This window comes from Solanum dulcamara, chromosome 9, assembly GCF_947179165.1.
Source record: "Solanum dulcamara chromosome 9, daSolDulc1.2, whole genome shotgun sequence".
Classification (NCBI taxonomy): domain Eukaryota; kingdom Viridiplantae; phylum Streptophyta; class Magnoliopsida; order Solanales; family Solanaceae; genus Solanum; species Solanum dulcamara.
The window spans coordinates 45,655,341-45,675,051 of NC_077245.1; the positions used below are offsets into that span (position 1 = coordinate 45,655,341).

At 36.5% G+C, this 19,711-nt stretch overlaps 1 pseudogene; it reads right to left on the reverse strand.

Moving 5' to 3' along the window:
• Positions 1–686: 686 nt before the first annotated feature.
• Positions 687–806, reverse strand: LOC129904754 (5S ribosomal RNA; annotated as a pseudogene).
• Positions 807–19,711: the final 18,905 nt, after the last annotated feature.

A 19,711-nucleotide genomic window follows, 5' to 3' on the forward strand; every position in this document is an offset into this window, starting at 1 on the left:
AATATAGCAATGAAAGGATATCGAATAACTCAAGGGACACTATGAAGGATAAAGATAGCTTGCTTGATCAAAAGCCAAATTTTGGTTGTAGAGTTGGTCACAAATGATATTGCGATAGATAAATAACCAAGGAAAAGAAATAGCAATACTCCTATGGTAGGAGATAAGATAAGCAAGGAGTAAATAAAGAAATAGAAATAAATGCGACAAGGTATTTCTTGCACTCTCTTATATTCTCCTAAAGGTAAAGAATGACACGAGAATGTGTCAAGAAGGTTACAAATGGAGGTAAGGAAAAATTGTGAAATGGTTTAAATAAGACAGACAGGACTAGCTGGTTACTATAGGATTGGCAAGCTTATATGTCAAAATTCCTTTAAAACTATGCCAGCTAAGGATGGATAGAACTCAAAGTGGATTTAGAGGTCACTATATGAATGAAATTTAGCGCTACTAGATAGCCAACCCTAATGAATAGGTGCGTACAAAAAGGGGTAAATACAATAGGAGTTAAACCAAAATGACCAAAAAAGGACATGGTCGTAGTGGAACTAAAGATCTACCCCTATACCGGTTGTAAGTTAATAGAGGAAAGGGCAAGGCAACACATAAAGACTGGTGAGATGACGCTAAGATAAATCTTGGTCTAAGTTGAGTGCCCTGCACATTATTGAAAGGATTACCATGAAACGCAACACGAGGACTTCCCAAGGAGGTCACCTATGCCAGTATTACTCTCGCCCAAGTACTCTTAACTTCTAAATTCTGGTGGAATTTAGTGCGATAATGCGGGTGTGGTCGCGCGAGATGGAAGAATCTAAACTAGCGGCGGAGAAACAACATGAGATTATGTTTCTAGAGTACTATATGTTACGTTGAGGGTATTGTAAAAAGGACTTAAGTAAGACAAGAAGGATTAGCTAATTTCTAACTGACGACGCACTCGAAAGCCACAATTCTTTAACATAGTACTAGTTAATAAGAGGCAAACCACAGAATGGCTATATGGGCCAGTGGGCGAGGGAATTTCGACACCACTTGGCAGCCAGCTCTAAGGGCGAAATAGAAAAACCCAAAAAGGTAAGGGTACTAGTTGATGTAATTTATAGAAGATAGGAAATAATACACGAGGTTGAACGTTCCACAATATGACCGGGGCTACAAGACTCACTTCGCACTCCGTCAACAAATGACTTTAGAGGGAATGTTACCTAGGGACTAACGATATTAGCCCATGATCCTTCAATCAAAGGCTACCTACTCAACCGAGAAGGTGTAAAATTATAGGGTAAAAGAGTGGTAGGACCTTACGGAGTCCCCATAGCTATTATCCCAGACAAAGGAGCCCAGGTTATAGTTAACTACCGAGAATCAGTCCGCAAAGAAACTGGGAAGACAGATAAGTCTTCGTACACTACTTTACCCTCAAACCTAATGAACAGGCTAAAGCGTACCACTTAAATGCTAGAAGATATGTCATGAACTGGTGTTGTTAATTTCAAAGATAGCTGGGATGATTATATATCACTTATCAAGTTGCCTATAATAATAACTACTACTCCAGTATCCCAATGGCCCCGTAAAAGACTGGTAGAGCAAGAAGTGTAAATCCCCTATTGGATGGGTCGATGTTAAAGAGACTAAGCTAAAAGGTCCCGACATGATTAAGCAAGCTAAGGATTAGCAGCCCAGAGTCGAAAAAAAAATAATATACAAATAATTGACACCGGCAGTTAGAATTCAAATTGATAATTAGGTGTTCGTAACAGGGTCACCCAGGAAGGAAGTTATAAGATTCTACGAGAAAAGGAAACTTATACCAAAATAAATTATACTATATCAAGTTGCTCGTAAGGTGGGCAAAGTGGCCGGTAAGTTGAGCTTACCACCTTATTTGGAAACTATACGCCCAGCCCATTAGGTAGGAATACTTCACAAGGGTACTGACAAGCCACCCAGGGTATGTTCCATAGATGATGTCCAGGAAATGGAATCCTACGAGGAACAACCTATCGCCATATTAGATCGGCAAACTAGAAGATTGTACACTAAAGACATGCCTTCCATCAAGATACTGTGGCAAAACCAAAACCAAAAAAGGGGATGACCTGAGAAATTGAAGAGGACATAAAACACAATTATTCATACCCATTCTCGATGTCTACAGGTAACCCTAACTCCTAAAACTTGTATATTAATTACTTGGATGAAAATATGTGTGATCGCAATAGAAAACAATCTCCCTACAATCGGTACAAGGTCTTGAGGGAAGTTTTATTTAACATTCGGGGATGAATTTTCTAAAGGGGGAAAGGATGTTATACCCCACACTCTGGAGCTCGGAATGTCTCTTAAGCTTCTTAGCAGTTACTATGTGATCCGGATAATCTACAACGCTTTTAAACAACTCCAAGGAAGGGAGAGTGTGATACCCCATAGTAGGGAAGGTTGAAAATAGGGTTATGAGAAGTCGGAAGAAGTTGGAGGCCAAGGAGTCGTAGGAATTGACTTAACTATGTAAGCTAATAAATTAGAAGTCCTACACACTTAAGCTACTTGAGTACACATCGAGCTTAAGTAGCAACGAGTGCATAGGCTCTTGAAGTAAGATGAGATTACGAGCTCACGAAAGAGAAATAAGGAAATGACGCGCCTACTCGAAGCAAGTAGGTGATGCACCTACTTGGACAAGCAGGTGATGCACCTACTTAGGATTAAGTAGGTGATGCAGCATCTTGGGATGGACCCCACTGCCACATAGAAGCATGTGATTAGCTGAATAAGTTGAGGTGGCACCCTAGGAGGCTATGGTCTTGAGAAATTAAAGGTAAGTTCTTCAATTTTTTTACGTGAATTAATTATCTAGGGTGTTCCTCAACCACGTGTGGGTGTATATATGTACCTTATGATTTCTACGGAACCATATCTTCAGCTTTACACCTGGAACTAATAAGAGAAAGCTGAAGGAAAACTCTAGGGGTACAAGCTAGAGGGGCTACGGGTTGGGGCTGTCAAGGTAAGCCTCCGAGTTTCATTCCATGAATTAATTATTTGAGGTGTCACACGGTTATGTAATAGTGTTTTATAACCAAAAATTCCAATTTGGGTCAATGTAGAAGGGACATAAATAGCCCGCTCAATTTCAGCATGTTTGGAGAAGTTCTAAATTGTAATTTGGCAGTTTTGGCAAATTTCGGGTAAGGTAAGATTTCTCCCTTAAATTTGGAATTTATGGTGTTGTTATGGAGTGTATTATATGCCTTGTGTGTTTCTGGAAATGTAAAAATGATATAGGAACGCTTGACGTTGGAGACAGTCCAAATTGTAGTCGTTCTAGTTGAATTGTCATCGAAGTAAAGTGTTGTTCTTGTGAGGTACTGCTGCAGGGGTGTGGTTTTTTGTTGCAGGGCCTAAATGTGTTCTAAAAGGGGTAGGGTTGCTTCTGGTTGCAGCCACACGATCCCTCATTTCATATAAGTAAAGATGTTGCGAAACAAAGACTAGAGACCCTCTTTTGGTATCATAGTTTCGAGCAAGTCGTTTGGAGTTTATGTTGTATATTGTTGATGTGAATTGATTAAACGTATGCTATAGGTTGTTTTTGTTGGTTGGATGTAGTGTATAGGGATCTAAATGTAAATTTGGATAGGGCACATTATAGGGGAGGTGCTGCCCAATTTCCGTTAACGCCTTAACTAATTAAAGAACTAGTCGAGGAGACGAACAAGGAAATAAATTCCATGAATACTAAGGTGCAACCCAAGATTCTAGAAAGCTAAGAGTGGTTGATATTCGTATTACTTTCATGTTGAATAGGTTCAAAGGAAGACGAGGCGAACGAAATAAAGAGTAACTCATAAGAGGTATGTGAAGCTTCTCTTGACATGTTTTTGCTATAGGTATGTAAAGCCTATTCTATCTCTTCTTATGGCATGTCTTATTTGTAAGTTAAATATGATACGAGCTCCGGGGTAACTCCATCCTTGAACATCTCTTATTTACTTTTGAACATCGAACTCTTATAATAGTTGAACTAGCTCCCTGGGAACTTATATATGTTAAAGAGATAATAGCTATACAGGCTCCGTCCGAGAGACTAAATGATGACAAGTGCTTCTGAAGTCATAAGCGGTTAGCATTACTATAGTACATGTCTAGGGTCCCTGAGATCTTAACTAATATAGCCCCGAGTAACAGTTAGAGGGCACTTGACATAATTACATTCCTACCCTCATCTCCAGGTGATAGTTCACTTGATTACTTCATTGAGTCTCAAATAATGATTTAAACTGTGTTTTGTTTCTCACTACTCTACTCGTGTATACTGTAACACTTCTTCTTCGAGTCCCAGGCCGGTTATCATATTCGTGCACAATTCCACTACATTGTTCATCGCGCCCTTACTAGGGGGGCGGGTATGTATACATATATATGATGATTTTTTGTAATAAGGAGGTGGTGGTTCTACAGATATGATTCACCGGATGCCTGATAGGGCCAGCTATATTAAAAATTTGAGCATGCATGATTCCCAGGTATAGGGTTCTGATTTGATATTTCAACCCCTGCTCCTCTATTTTAGATATACTTCCAGTTGTGTTATGTTATGTTTTACATACTCTTTACATATGTCGTACTGACCCCCTTTTCTCGGGGGGCTGCATTTCATGCCCGCAGGTACAGATACAGGTTGTGGGAGTTCGTCAGCTTCGGATTCTACTCAGCTCAGTTGGAAGAGGCTCCATTGTATCGGAGTCTAGTTTTTGGCACTAGCAGTTGATGTATAATATTATTTTGTTATTTAGGGTACGACGGGGGACCTGTCCCACCATATGTTGTCATTAATACTGTTAGAGGTATGCAGACATGTATATGTGGGTTGTATATTTAATTTGGTTCAGCTGGGTCTACGTGATGTATGGTATATGTTATTGTGTTATGGCAGCCTTGTCGGCTTGCGTTCCCTTTTATGTTGTGATACAAATGAAAGAGGCTACAAGTTTATGAAAATATTATCCCTTAATAGGGTACTGTTATATGGTATTATATTATTTATAGTTCAACCTGACCACAACTGATATATATATATATATATATATATATATAGGGGGGTCCAGGTAAGACCCAGTCATGGCCTATGGGGTTGGGTCGTGACACTACTGCCAATGTGGAGGAAGAATAGAAGTAGTTGGCTAAGAAGTGCATAGAATTGCAAGTTTGGGAACTTTCCTTATAGACTCAAATATTGTTGATGTCATCCTTCATAATGGAGGTGAATATTCACTGGTGGTAGAAGTGAAGGAGAAGCATGATGAAGAACCCATCCCACATCAGTTAACAGAAGATTTTTATACGTAGAAAATAGTGGATATTGTACGGGGGGGAGATAATGTGTTGAGATATTAAAGTAGATTTTATGTTCCAAATGTTGATGGTCCATCAGATAGAATCATGTAAGAAGCCTATATATCTAGATATTCAATTCATCTGAATTCCATAAAGATGTAGCATGACTTGGGAGAAGTTTATTGGTGGAATGGTATGAAAAGAGATATAGCAGAGTTTGTTTCTAAGTGCTCGAGTTGTAAATAAGTCAAAGTTGAGCACTAAAGGCTATGTCATGTGGTTCAGAATATACAGATTCAATAGTGGAAATGAGATATGATCAACATGGACTTCATTACAGGCTTACCGTAATCTCGTCGTTAGTATTATTCAATTTGGGTGATTATAGATTGGATGACTAAATCAACCCACTTATTGCCAGTTAAGATTATTGATTTGGAAGATGATTACACCATATTGTATAACAGCGAGATAGTCAGGCTTAATGGAGTGATCTTGTCCATCATTTTAGATAGAAGGGTTTTGTTTACTGCTCAATTTTGGAAGTCATTTCAAAAAGTTCTAGGTTTAAAGGTGAATCTTAGTACCGCATTTCATTCATAGATAGATGGTCTATTAGAGTGTAAGATTCAAACTCTAGAGGACATGTTGAGAGCTTGTGTTATTGAATTTAAAGGTAGTTGCATACTACAACAGTTTTCACTCAAGTATTCAGATGGCTCCTTTTAATGCTCTTTATGAGGAGATATAGATCACCAATTTATTGGTTAAATTTGGTGAAGCCGAGTTGGAAGGGCCAGACTTGGCTCATCAATCTATGGAGAAGCTGAAGATCATTCAATAGAGGTTGAAAACCACGCGAAGTCATCAAAAGTCCTACACTAATGTTTGGAAGAGAGACTTAGATTTTGAGTTAAATGATTGGGTGTATTTGAAGGTTTCACCCTTGAAGGGTGTTATGATATTTGGGAAGACAGGGAACCTCAGTCCCCATTATATTTTCCCCTATTATATTACTAAGAGAATTTGTAATACAACTTATGAGTTAGAGCTACCATTAGAGTTAGCGGTTGTGCACCAATGTTCCACATTTCTATGCTTAAGAAGTGATTAGGAGATCTTTCTCTCATTGTCTCTACCAAAAGCATTGGTGTGAAAGATAATCTTTTTATGAGAAGATTCTGGTTCAGATTCTTAGTCATCATAAATGCAAGTTGAGGAAAAAGAGTTCGCTTTAGATAAATGTTTATGTAGAAATGAGTTTGTTGAAGAGGCTACATGGAAAGATGAAGAAGATATGAAAGATAGATACCCTCATCTGTTGGTCCCTCCAAATGTTGATATTGATGGTAATACTCCCTTCCCATATCAGATTTAATATATGATTGAGTGCTTGAGTATTTCAATTCTTTTTTTGAATTCATGCCTTATGTATATTCTTAGATTGGTCACCATTTGAGGATGAATGATACCAAAGGGCACATATTTTAACACCCCAAAATATCCTAACTTAGATCAGTCTAAATTACTTGGAGAAAAAGCTGAGTTTTACACCAAATGACTTTTATGGGTGCCATCTATTACCGGTAGAATCTTCTTCGAACCCCTGACTTAATGAAATTATTCTATATTTCAAATTTTCTATGGATAGCTTCTACAGTTTGTAAAGGTTTCTATGGACCGTTGAGGATACCCGTAAGAAAATTCCTGAGGCTTGAAGTTTCCAAATGTGCACGACAACTCCATATATGACCCGTATAAGGGTCTACAGACCATAGATCCAGAATCATGAGACCCACCCTCAAAACCTTTTCTATGACTTAGAAGGATGGCTCATTGAAGAATATATGGGCCGTAGAAGGTTTTGTAGATCCAAAACTTCAAAAACTCCAAAACCCCAGGAAAGTTTTCACGAAAGGTCTTCTACAACCCATAGAAGGTTAACGACCCACAGACAGTCTAATCAGTTTTTAATGAGAGGTAATTCCGTCTATTCCAACCTTTTCAAGTAAAAACATGATGTTTTGGCACAAAATTGTTTCCCTTAAGTTAATCAAAGTAATTTCCAATGAGACTAAATGAGATGTATTTTGAGTATCTTACTCACGTTATTATGTGAGCATTATTGCATGATTTTGAAAGAAGTATTGAGCACCGATTAGGATAAGATTTTAAATAACTCAAACTCCATAAACTACATAGTCATCGTAGGATAGGATCATATCATTGGTTTGAGAGACTTCTCACTTTAGTCATATGGAATTTTATATGGATATGTGAGTTGAGTTGTATCCCATATCCTAGGAAGGTTATGGAAGGCTCTGGTAATGTGAGCGGTATGTTGTATCATCACGAGGCTCATAATGATGGTTTTTGGTTAGAGAAACTCCCAAAAATAGAACATTACTTTATTTTGAGTTACATTCATTACCTTATATTTTTTTAAAGCCATGACACTTTATTATACTTGCATGCTTTACTTAATTCGAGTTACTTTCAGTATTTCTTCTTGAGTATTCCATTCACTTATTTCTCTTCATCCATTTGACATGTTGTATATTCTATGTACTGACGTCTTTTGACGCTGCATCATTCAAGATCATACTTTCCAAACTTTTGGTTAGACCTCCTTGCTTTCGGAGGAAATCCTTTTTAGTTTATTGATTTAATATTATTAGCCCTTTTGAGGTAATCATGCACCTTTCCTATAATGAATCTATAGTACTTTAGATGCTTCATAGATAGAGTAGAAAGTTGATTTAGTATTTTCAAAGATTATTTTTTAAACTTTACTTTTACATAATCAGAGTATTTGCAGATAGTTTTATGAGTTTATGTTTAAGTATATAAAATGTTCACGACCTTCATTCTTTTGTATCAAGTTGAGTCTTTCGCTTACTAGTCATTTAGAATAATGGTTCATTTAGGACCTACAATGGTTTTCAAATGCCGACCACGGCTAGGGTGTAGACTCAGGGCGTGATAGATCTCACAAGAAATATGGTCTTGACCCACGTCAATTGTGATTATTTGGAGGGAGTTGTGTAACAATCAATATTTACGTATTAGAAAGTAAGAAAGTAACAAAATATCAACATAATATATTGTTAATGAATGAGAGATGAAACTAGGGTTTTATGATCCCCATGAGTTCATAATGCAGTAAGACCATCGATTAGTAATCTCTTTAGGTGCGTAGCATGCAAGATCAGTAATTTAATTTCAACCAAGTGGTTGGCCCCCTAAAGAGATGAATATCATCAACCAACTTGGTTCGTTTACGGGTGTTTGCTTTACTAAGTCTTACTGATAACATATTAACTATTACTATTCAAGGTCAAGCTATTAGATGAGGGTTGATAGCCAGAAATCTTTGTTGTAAAATCTATTTTTCCATTTGTCACCCTTTTGGTCCAGCAACTAAGAGAAGGTGAGTTCTAAATTGGAAGCATTAAAAATCAATCAATACTAAAAAAAAATAATACATGCATGCACATCATTCAAGAATTACTAAATATTTGGTCTACATTATTAATTCGTCATGGTTTTCACAATCTAGTTGTTGATTTAGGTACTCATAATTATACAAAAAAAACCAATGGTTAAGGAATAATTCATAATTATACACTTACATGATTAATCGAAGAAACCGGGATTCTTAAATTATAACTCAAAGTCAAAAGCGAAGAATCAAAGTTACAATTTCTCTCAAAATTCAAGAAAAAAGTAGAGTACTCATTTTCTCTTAAGTTTCAAACAAGACAAGAAAATAAGCGAAAAGTGTAAAAGAAAAATTAAGAAAAGTATTTATAAACAATAAAAACCTTTAATAAGAAAAGTAGGAAAATAGTCTTTGACAGCTTGTACAGACATTGTCAATGGTTTGGAGATGGTTTTACGGGTCGTGGAACCCTCTCATGAAAATAAAAAATTAATCAGGTACAGGAAATTTTTCATGGACAGGGGCTATAGCCAATAGAAGCTTCTATTGCTCGTGATCCTCCTTCGTAAAAATCAGACTTATTAGCACACCTATGGTATCTCGACTACGATCACCATTTACAATCCGCGAACTCTTTTATAGCTCTTAAAGTCTACTCATAAAAATCAAAATTTTCAGCATAGTCTTTGTATGTCAACTACGAAACCATCTATAGCTCTTGGTTCAAATCATGGCTTGTAAAATATCCTCGTGAAACTCAAAAATTATTGAGCAACTCTTCTTTCCTGCACTTAGCTTATGAATCATGTTTACCTGTGAAATATCTACAAAACACATCAAAATATACTAACAAGGGCTAAAAATCTTCCACCAATTCTTAGCTTTAAGAATCATAAGTGTCATAAAACCATGGCACATCAACACCGTAAACTTAAAATTGTTGTTCTTCCTCAAACGACTTACACAAGAAAACTAGGAAATCTACGATAATCATATGTCCTTCAAAGTTAATCTCACAATTGTGATACCCTTCTGTTTTTATATCAAAACAAATGCAAGTTCACAATTCATCAAGTTAACACAAGAGGATCAATGGATGACATCGCAATATCAATAGACAAGGTTACATACACAGATGAAAATCACCTAGACAATTAGTAATCAACAATGCTACTCTTATTCCCTCACTACAAAGAAGTTGTGTTCTCACACAATATCCTTATATTTTCTATTTTAGGGACTAATACAAAAATAGTCACTCTAAGAATCAGGTATAAACAATGCATGCACAATATCATAGGCTTGACCTTATTTCTATTTTTTGACTTTCAAATAGTTAGATTAGGATTACTATAGGAGTTTACTTGGCTTGTAATGTAGGCTTAGAGAGGGGTATGGTAGATTTGGAAATAATAACTTATGCCCTCCCTGATACTACACTAACTTTATTCAACTTTACAACAAACTTTATCCTCCCTCATCTCTTTTGATTACTTCTTTACATCAAATGTCGAGTGCATTAATTATTTCTAATACAACTTTTATTTTTTTTTATTTTTTTATAACATCTGCCACACCTATTTTTTATTCCTTTTTCTCACCGACCTATTCTTTTCATACCATATTCCTCTCATTTACCTTTATACTAGCCACCCTCAACTTAGACATATTGCTTGAGTTGAGGTGCATAATATCCAAGCAGGGACCAGGGCCAAACAAAGGGTTCACGGGAAAAAATCATGAAAGTGAATAGGTTAATATAACAAAAAGGTATGCTTAGACTCAAAATCTGGATCAACGGATAAATATTTTCATTTGGTCTATCATTTCAGCTAAGTAGATTGAATTCTAAAATGGCAGATGATCCTTTCCTAACCAGCTATCATATAATCTACACAATACTAAATGGGGAAAGTTTTGGATTGACATACAAAGTAAGAGCTAATTAACTCACTCACACTCGACATAGAGTTTTACTAACAACGTCTAATTATCATATTCATGCCCTAGATTAAGTCACACTTATCATATAAATATGTATCATGTCATGCAAAGATCCACCATAGTAATTCTATCAAATCAACGAACACAACACATAACAACTCGAAGGGGTCTATTTTTTCTATTTCAAATCAAAACATGCCATGGATTTCACTAAGTGTTTCCACTCTTCTTTCACAATTAAAACATATCCTACACATGTTGGTATAATATAAATAAAGGTCCTAGTGGAAGAAAATAACAGGAAAGCTCCTAGGACACGGGCGAGTCTGACAGATACTCTGACTTTATCAAGATACTCATAAAAAATAGTATGTTCTGCTCTTACCCCATCAAAAATAGATGTGCATTGTCTACAAAGCACCAAAAAGAATAATAACGCATGAGATGAAGGCATACATAGGGCGCCTAGGTACCAAAATACGATGATGTAGTATATGGGACTAAAGGTGTAGGGCCTATGGTATCACTCGATATCATAGACTCAACTGAGGTGGCATTAGCAACATCCAATGCTAAACTCGTGGAAGCACCTACTACTCGCTATTGGTCCCTCTGCTAAATCAATGGTCCTCTAAGGACCAATGAGTAGCAATCTCTATATGTCTCTGCTACTTCTTATATGGCCTCTCTATACCATTGTCAGAGGTTGCACTATTCATAATATGAGCTCACTTCCCATGATCTAGCATGGGCTCCTCATCAGCAAAAAGATCTATAAAGATAGGAGGATTCTTAAGCATCGTCATTAGGATGGATGACATGACCGAGGCATGGGTGGTGGCCAATGAACTGATATTTGATCTAAGTTGGGCCACCTTTGTCAATATCACGTAAAATTAGGGCTCTTTACATCTTAAAGTAGGTCTGCAACTCAATTCTCAAAAGGATCAATCTGCCCATTCAACTCATAGCCTACCCCATCAATCATCATTTGCATCTTCGTCAAAACTCTCTCCTCAATTTAAGTGATAGAAAACCTAACCCTTAGTTGCACATACTATATAAATAAAGGCAACTGTGTCTCGATCCATATCTGTACTAGATTAACTCCTATAGGAACTCAGTAGTAACAATGATCATGCCAGAAATAAGATGGTATGAAACCTTAGTAGGAATGGTTTTGGATGGTGTAGTAGATATAGTAGCAGTAACTGTGGGGCCCTCTATGACAGCACTAAGATTAATAACTGGAAACTCATCTTGATGTGATGTACTTGGCTCTATGAAAGGCTTCTCAAACAATTTAGTTCCATGAACGTCAAGAAGAGGGACTCATCGCTAGGCAACAGGATTAGTCTCATTCTTAATCAGCCCAAATCCTGTGTACAAGTCACCTCTTAGGATGGTCAATTCAAAGAATTATCTGGACCCTAGAATCTAGGCATGAGTAGTAAATTAAGCATGGGAAGGGGGTGTTAGTGTTGTCTCTAAATTCCCGTTGGTTAATCTCCTCCATGATATATCACAGGATATTAATGTCATAACCTTCCATGATGCTAGAAACTAGCATTGTCCGATGTCATGTAAGTGTGCTGTGTTCTATGGTGGGATAAAAATGCATAATTTCTCACCAAAACTTCCCCCCAAAAATCAATGAGGCCTTCTTAATCATATCTCGGGGTGTCACCAATTAGCATCCTCACCTCACTCTATAATGTAGATAGCAACCTATCTCGGTATATAAGCATTTTGGATTTGATCTTTCATCTTCTTCCAATCTCTAACCATCCCTATATGATGATAAAAATCAGTTGTAACAATGGGAAACTCATACTGAAGCCCAAATAAGAAGCATTGGATAGGGTGCTTATACATGATAGTTGATACTCCATAAATAAGAATACTTATAAGCCAAGGCTGATCGATGTCCCTCTCTCCCTAAGGAGTGTGCTTCCCAACTATAGTAGAATAAGATGCATAAAAATCTCTCTCCCCTATTATAATATAGACACTGAAAAGCTCAGCCATTAAACCAAACCTGTACCATGTGAAAATAGTCTGAATATTAGGAATTACTGCTAAACTACCAAACCCTCAGCTTGAATTTATGACTTCTTAAAAATTCTCCTATTGGGAATACCTTTTAAGATACAGTAGCATCTCAAGTATAGATATCGGATATATGGAGACACACCATCTCCTCACATGTCATGTTTGAGCGGCCTAGACTCGTTAGATTTCCACTTTCTCATTATACTCATGTGTAGGTTTGCCCGTTGAACTGTAGTCCCTCTGCTCAAACTGAGCATTCCTTGACCCTAAGGCTAACCTAGACATGCACTCACTACTTCCCTCATTAGACGAGTCTTCTCCCTCTTTAGACTAGGAAAAGGTCTGCGCTGGTGAGTGAAGAGAGGTGATAAAACTTGAAGTGGCTCAATTGTGGGTGTGATCTTCCTTATATTATGTCTCGTCACTTGGGAATCAATGGTTGGGTCTATAACTACCTCATAGACCTCTTTGACTCACATCTATCAAATTTTATGGGTTGGGCTACTAGTCATTGATGAAATTCAGGAGCCCCAACATTCCTAGTAGGTGATTTGGCCGCTCCCCCTCACTTTGGAGTTGACTATGGAGGCATATTACATGCAGGGATATTATTATTATACTGATACATCAAAGAAAACAAACCAAAAAAATCGCATTTTTGTGGTTTTTGTGTTACAAGATTTACGAGAGGTATCTATGACCCATGTAATGAACTACGATTCGTAAAGAACTCTTGTGAATCTTAGAGATAAGTCTAGGGGTTTTAGTACTTTAAACCACGAGCACCATCCATGGTCCATAGATTTCATCTACAACCCATTGAAGGCACCTATACTCTTAAGTCATGTGTATGGTACTTACTAGGATTTTAGGGTTTGTTTTACGAGAGGCAACTATGGTTGATGGAATGAACTACTACCCATAGCAGACAGTTGTATTCACTACAACATACCAAATTTCAGTGTGATCACCTACTTAACATAATTCAACCCATTATGATCTTTCCGGACTTCAAATTCATATTCCAATTTAGGCATTTACTCAAACACTATCATTTCGTGGGTGCTCAACATAAATTTTAACAAATTAGCAACCACAGGTTAAGTAATGCCTCAATTTTTAGTAAGGAAAAACAAAGAAGTCTTACCGATGAGTAATAAGAGAGATTTTGAGCAAATATTTGAGTATAACACCAATTTAATTTTTTTTTAATTTCTGAACCCTTCATTGACCCGTGATGGTTATAAATTTTGCATGGTTAGGTGAACAATTTTTGTAAAATAAAAAGAGAAATTTATGTTGAGGAATGGATTAGTGGATGATACGGGTGTTTGGAAGGGTTTTGAGTGAGAAGAAAGTGGGGGATATTTAATTTGAAACTATTTTCAACAAATTTGGAATTGCGGGTTAAGTCAGGTGGTTATTCTCACCCGAGATCTGTGGCATCAATATATGATCCGTCGATTGTTCTATAGCTTGTAAATTGGGTTTGTAAAACTGGTTTTGAAGCTAGAAAATTAAAGAAACATACCTGAGATATACGAAAACTATTTATGAGTCGTGGCTTATTTCACTACTCATAAAGTGTATTCATAGATCTAAACCTGTAGCTATTTGAAGCGCCTTATTTTTACAAACAACATCTATAATTTTTTAAACGAACCATGATCTATAAATGTGGCTCATACATCACTTTCTATAGGTTGGATATTTTCTTGAGTTTCATGACTGAGGTCAATAAGTTGTGGATTTAACTACGGTTCATACATTTTGCTCATGAATTCTCACTTATCTTAGCTTTTCAGATCTTGATTTTGACATCTTTTTCTAGTCAATCCCTACATACTTTAGAAACATTATTCCCCCCCAAGAAAAATAAACTAGTAACAAAGAAAAATATCTTGGGTGCCCCCTCCAAAAAGCGCCTGATTTAACATCGTAGCAAGATGCAGGTCACTTAACTACTCAAACTTTATTAAATTTCCATGAGGCTGCCTATGAAGAAACACCTAATTTAATATTGCGACATGATGCAACTCGATGGTTATTCAAACTTCATCAAGGGCCCAGGTTTCTGCAGCGTTTATCTCTTTTGCATTCCCCAAGTATGCTTTCACTCGCTGACCATTTACCTTAAACCACTTACCTTCATAATTCTCAAGTTCATATGCACCATATGCAAACGGTTGTACCATATAAAATGGTTCTAGCTACTTTGACTTCAGATTTCCAGGAAACAATTGAAGTCTTAACTTGAACAATAAAATATAAGATCCTGAAAGTTGAAAAGTCGAATGAAAGGAAAAGTTGTAGAATTTGAATTGGTGCAGGCCTCTATGAGCCAACCTATGGGTCGTAGGAAGACCTACTAAGCGTAGGAAGGTAGTCATAAGTGGTTCAGGCACTTGGAATCTATTTCAAGAAATTTGAACGAGACGGCATGACGGGCCGTAAAATAACCTACGAGCTGTAGAAGGCTCATAGATATTGGATCAGATACCTAGTTTCTATGAGAAACAAGAAATATGGTGTCTATGATCCATAGACCAACCTATGATAAGTAGGAAATGGTCATCGGGCAAATTTAGAAGCTTGGAATTTATGTCTAATTCTATGAACCACTTTGACAACCCGTAGTAAGGTCAATATGCAATTTTCAGTAGCTATTATTTTGGGTACATGGTTTCTACGGTCCTATGAATTATATAATATCCTATTATCCTTAGGAAAAGGGCCACAGGAGTTGGGTTAGTGTTGGACATGTGTTCTACGAACCCTTGTGATGACTTATCTAAGGACCTATGACCTGTAGGTCCCAGTCGTAGGTCACTCCAGCATTTTTAAGTCAGGGTTATTTTTGATATTTCTTACCCTCGTAACTCCCAAATTACATCATTTTATACTATTTTATACATCCTATAACTATCCAAACCCTTCAAACACTCCTCATTCCATCCTAATCTCCTAAAAAATCATCTAAGGCACTTAGATTCTCTCCCAAGGTTTGTTCTCCAAGTCAAGGCTAGTGTTTCAATTCAATATCAAGTATCCACTGTTAGAAGCTTGCATTAGGGCTTTGATAATCATGGTAAGTTGATTCACCAATGGATTTCCTTTCATCCATTGGGTCCCACAAGATACCAATCTTTCTAGTTTAATTTCTTCTATGAGGGTTTTATATCAATTCTTTACATTTCTTTTATATTTTGATTCAATTGATGTTATTCTAATTTATTATTCATTAATTTACGAGGATACATGATGTATTTTATGATACATTGACCCCTTTCATATGATTTTATGATTTACTACACATTTTCAAGAACTTTTGGTCAAGCATCTCGTGTTATGCCTAACATGCTGTCATGCTTTACATTATGCATACTTATCACACACTTAGTAAATTCCATAAAATAATTTATGATTTTGCCTATTTTTTTATAATATAGGTCAAGAAACTCTCGTCCATTCTCGTGGCTGATACAAAATCTATTGAGAGTTGTTACTTTTTGGTGAGTCCTCATGATTCAAGGGAGAACCCACCATGTCATTTTCTTATATTTAGATTATTTCATTTTTATCATTTAGGAGAGATAGGGTTTTTCCTGTGCCCTATATATATTTGTAGAGGCATTGTCAGACAAGATGAGTATGTTTTTAATGATTTCAACTATGATTTACAGAATTCGCTTTTATCAAGATTTTCATATTTTGAGACTATCTTTTGCATTTTATATTTAATTTTTATTTCATTCTATGTATATCATGCTATTTATACTAAGAAGCTTGTTAGGGTCTCTCAGGATCCTATGAGCTATGTCACATCTAGGGTCTATCTTGGGTTGTGAAATTTATTATATATCAGAGCATAAGTTCAAATGGCCTAGGGTATCTAACATGCCGCATCGATTACAGTCTTATTCATCGATATAAAGTGTGTCACATCTATGAATGTGAGACTATGAGTCATTTAGGACACTTCACTTCATTCATCATTCTTAAGTCGTACGATAGAGTTGAAGTCTATAAGTTTTCCTTCTAACTCTTATTCTTTGCATGATAGATTCATACCTCCACAAAGAGACTACGTGAGAAGGAACACAAATGCAAATGTTGGAGAGAAGCAGCAAACTACATAAGCTCCTTATGATCCCTTAATCGAGCAAGTCTCCCACGCCAAGTTTATAGCAGCTTTCCAAGTGGTTTCCCAAGCTTTGGTGGCATAATCTAACTACAACATGGTTGCTCCCATGAACCCAAATATGGGTACGATGAATATTAGGGTGCGTAATTTCACAAGGATGAACCCTTTAGAGTTCCATGGTTTAAAGATGGATGAGGATCCACAAGAGTTCATAGAGGGTATTCAAAAAACAATTATATCATGAGAGTTAGTCTGGTGGAGAAGGCGGTCTTAGCAACATATCAATGAGAGGTGTGGCCTAAATTTGGTTTGATCAAATGAAGGATGAAAGATCTAGGGATGCGGGTCTCTTAGATTATAAAGAGGTCAAACGTGCATTTCTTGACTGTTTCTTTCTCCTTGAGTTGAGGGAGGCCAAAATTCAAAACTTTATCAACTTGAATCAAGGTAATATAAGTGTGATGGAGTATGCCTTGAAATTTACTCAATCTTTTAAGTATGTTTCATTTATGGTAGCCGACTCTAGAGCTCATATGAGCAAGTTAGTTTCAAGTGTTTTTGAAATTTATTGTCAAGGAGAATAGAACCACCATGTTGAGAAAAGAGATGGACATCTCAATATTGATGAATCATGCCAAATAAATTGAGGAAGAAAAGCTTAAGGAGAAGGCTAAAGAGTTAAAGAGGGCAAGGACCAATTTTGGTGACTATTCACATTTGAGGTAGGTAATGGTGGCCATTATTAGTTTCCCTGAAACTTCTCCAGTCAGATTTATTCTAGTACACTGGCTAAAAAGTTCAACAAGGATAGGGGGTATAAACCTAAATGTCAAGGAAGTGCTTCGAGTGGTCATACTAACACCTCATGTAAGAAGAGCCATCGAGGTGATTCTTGAGAGGGTGTGGAAAGACAATTTACTGAGTGAGAGATTGTCTTTCGAGTACTGGTAAAGGTAGTCATTTTCATCCACAAACTCAGACTTGTAATACCCCATACTATTCTATCTTAAACCAAGTCAAAATATTCGATAAAAGATTAGAAGTGCATTGCCAATAGGGGAACGAATGTCACCTATGACTCATAGACTATTTTACGAGTCGTAGGGATGACTCATAACCCCCCATCAAGACTTCAATAATAATTCTAAGTATTGGAACAACCTACAAGACCAAGATGACAACCCGTAAGACCTTGTACAAGCCATAGGAAATTATTCATAGACCCCAGCCTCGGAAAAGCCCTAGAGCTCTACCTACAAGTCTGCAGGATGAACCATTGATAAGACTACGACCCTTGGGAAGGGTTCGTAAGTGCAACTTTAGAAACTCAAGCAAGTGCCTAGATTCCCATGAGCTTGGTTCCTACAACCCATAAAGAGGACTCGTAGACCCAACCTTGCAAATTCCACAATTTCCAAATTTTAGACCATAGCCTCTACAATCCACCTTCTACTGTCATTGAAATCCCTATGGTCTATAGAAGGATTCGTTGACAGCCTCGATCCAGTTTTAATGAGGGCTAATTTGGTCTTTTCCCTCCTTATCCCAAATTAAATTCCACACGTTATGGGGCTAAAATTAGTCCCTTTTAAGTACCTAATATGACTTTTCTCTCATTATCACGTAAATGTTTGAGAGCATGAAGTAGAGAGAAGGAGAAGAGCTAGGGTTCAAGGGTTATAAGCGAGGTCTTCGAGTTTCGACTAGATAATTTTTCTTCCAGCTACGTTAGCCTATCATAACATTGGACTATGTTTGTGCGTTTGCCCTACATCCTCATATAGTCAAGTTAAGCTTTGAGTTTGATTTTTAAATTCTGATAAAGTGAATTTTTGAGTGTCTATTTACTTCCTTATTGAATTTCAATATGTATATTTTATTATACTTGATAAAGTGAGTTTTTGTTTGAGATTATGGATTCATGATTGCATTCACATGAACCCTAGTTAAATTTTGCATTAAATACTTTATGTATTGTTGAGTCAAAAGAATGATTTTCCCTTATTGCTAAATGAAGGAGAAGTTTAGCATGAGTTGAGTTTAAAAAAGTCTTTTGATGTCTATTTTCAAGCATGAGTATTAATACAATTTAAACCTCTATTTTTATTATTGAGTTGAGAAGTTAATGTATGCTTTTTAAATGTATTATTGAGCTAAAATATTAGCTACATTTAAGAGAAGAGATGAGATAAAAAAAGTTCAGTAAATTGATGAAAAAAGCCCTATGAGACTAGATGGAAAGTATTTTGAGTATTTTACTCACTTTATGTATATGAACATTATATTTATCTTTGGGATTAGTATTGAGCATCGATTTAGAAAAACTTTTAGATAACTCAATCCCCATAAACTGCGTAGCCTGTGTAAGATAGGCTCGTGTTGTTGATTCGGGCGACTCCTCACTTGTCCCAAAAAAGGACTTTTATATGGATCTAGTGATGTGACATCCCATATGCTGGTAAGGTATTGTATGGCTGTGGCAATAAAAACACTTTGTTGTATCTTCACTAGTTCATAAGTGATGGTTGTTGGTTAGAGAAACTCCCCCAAAAAGTATAGTATTATATTTTTATCTTTTAAATCATTATTTTATTTTATTGCCTGCTTTATTTTAACTGAGCCATTTTTGAATTTGAGTTCCTTGAGTTGAGTATCTTGAATAAGTTTCCTTTCGTCCATCTTACATTTCGTACATTTCATGGACTAACATCATTCAGCCTACATCATTTTATGATGTAGATACAGGTGTTAGGGATCATCAACAGGAGCATCATAGAAGATCT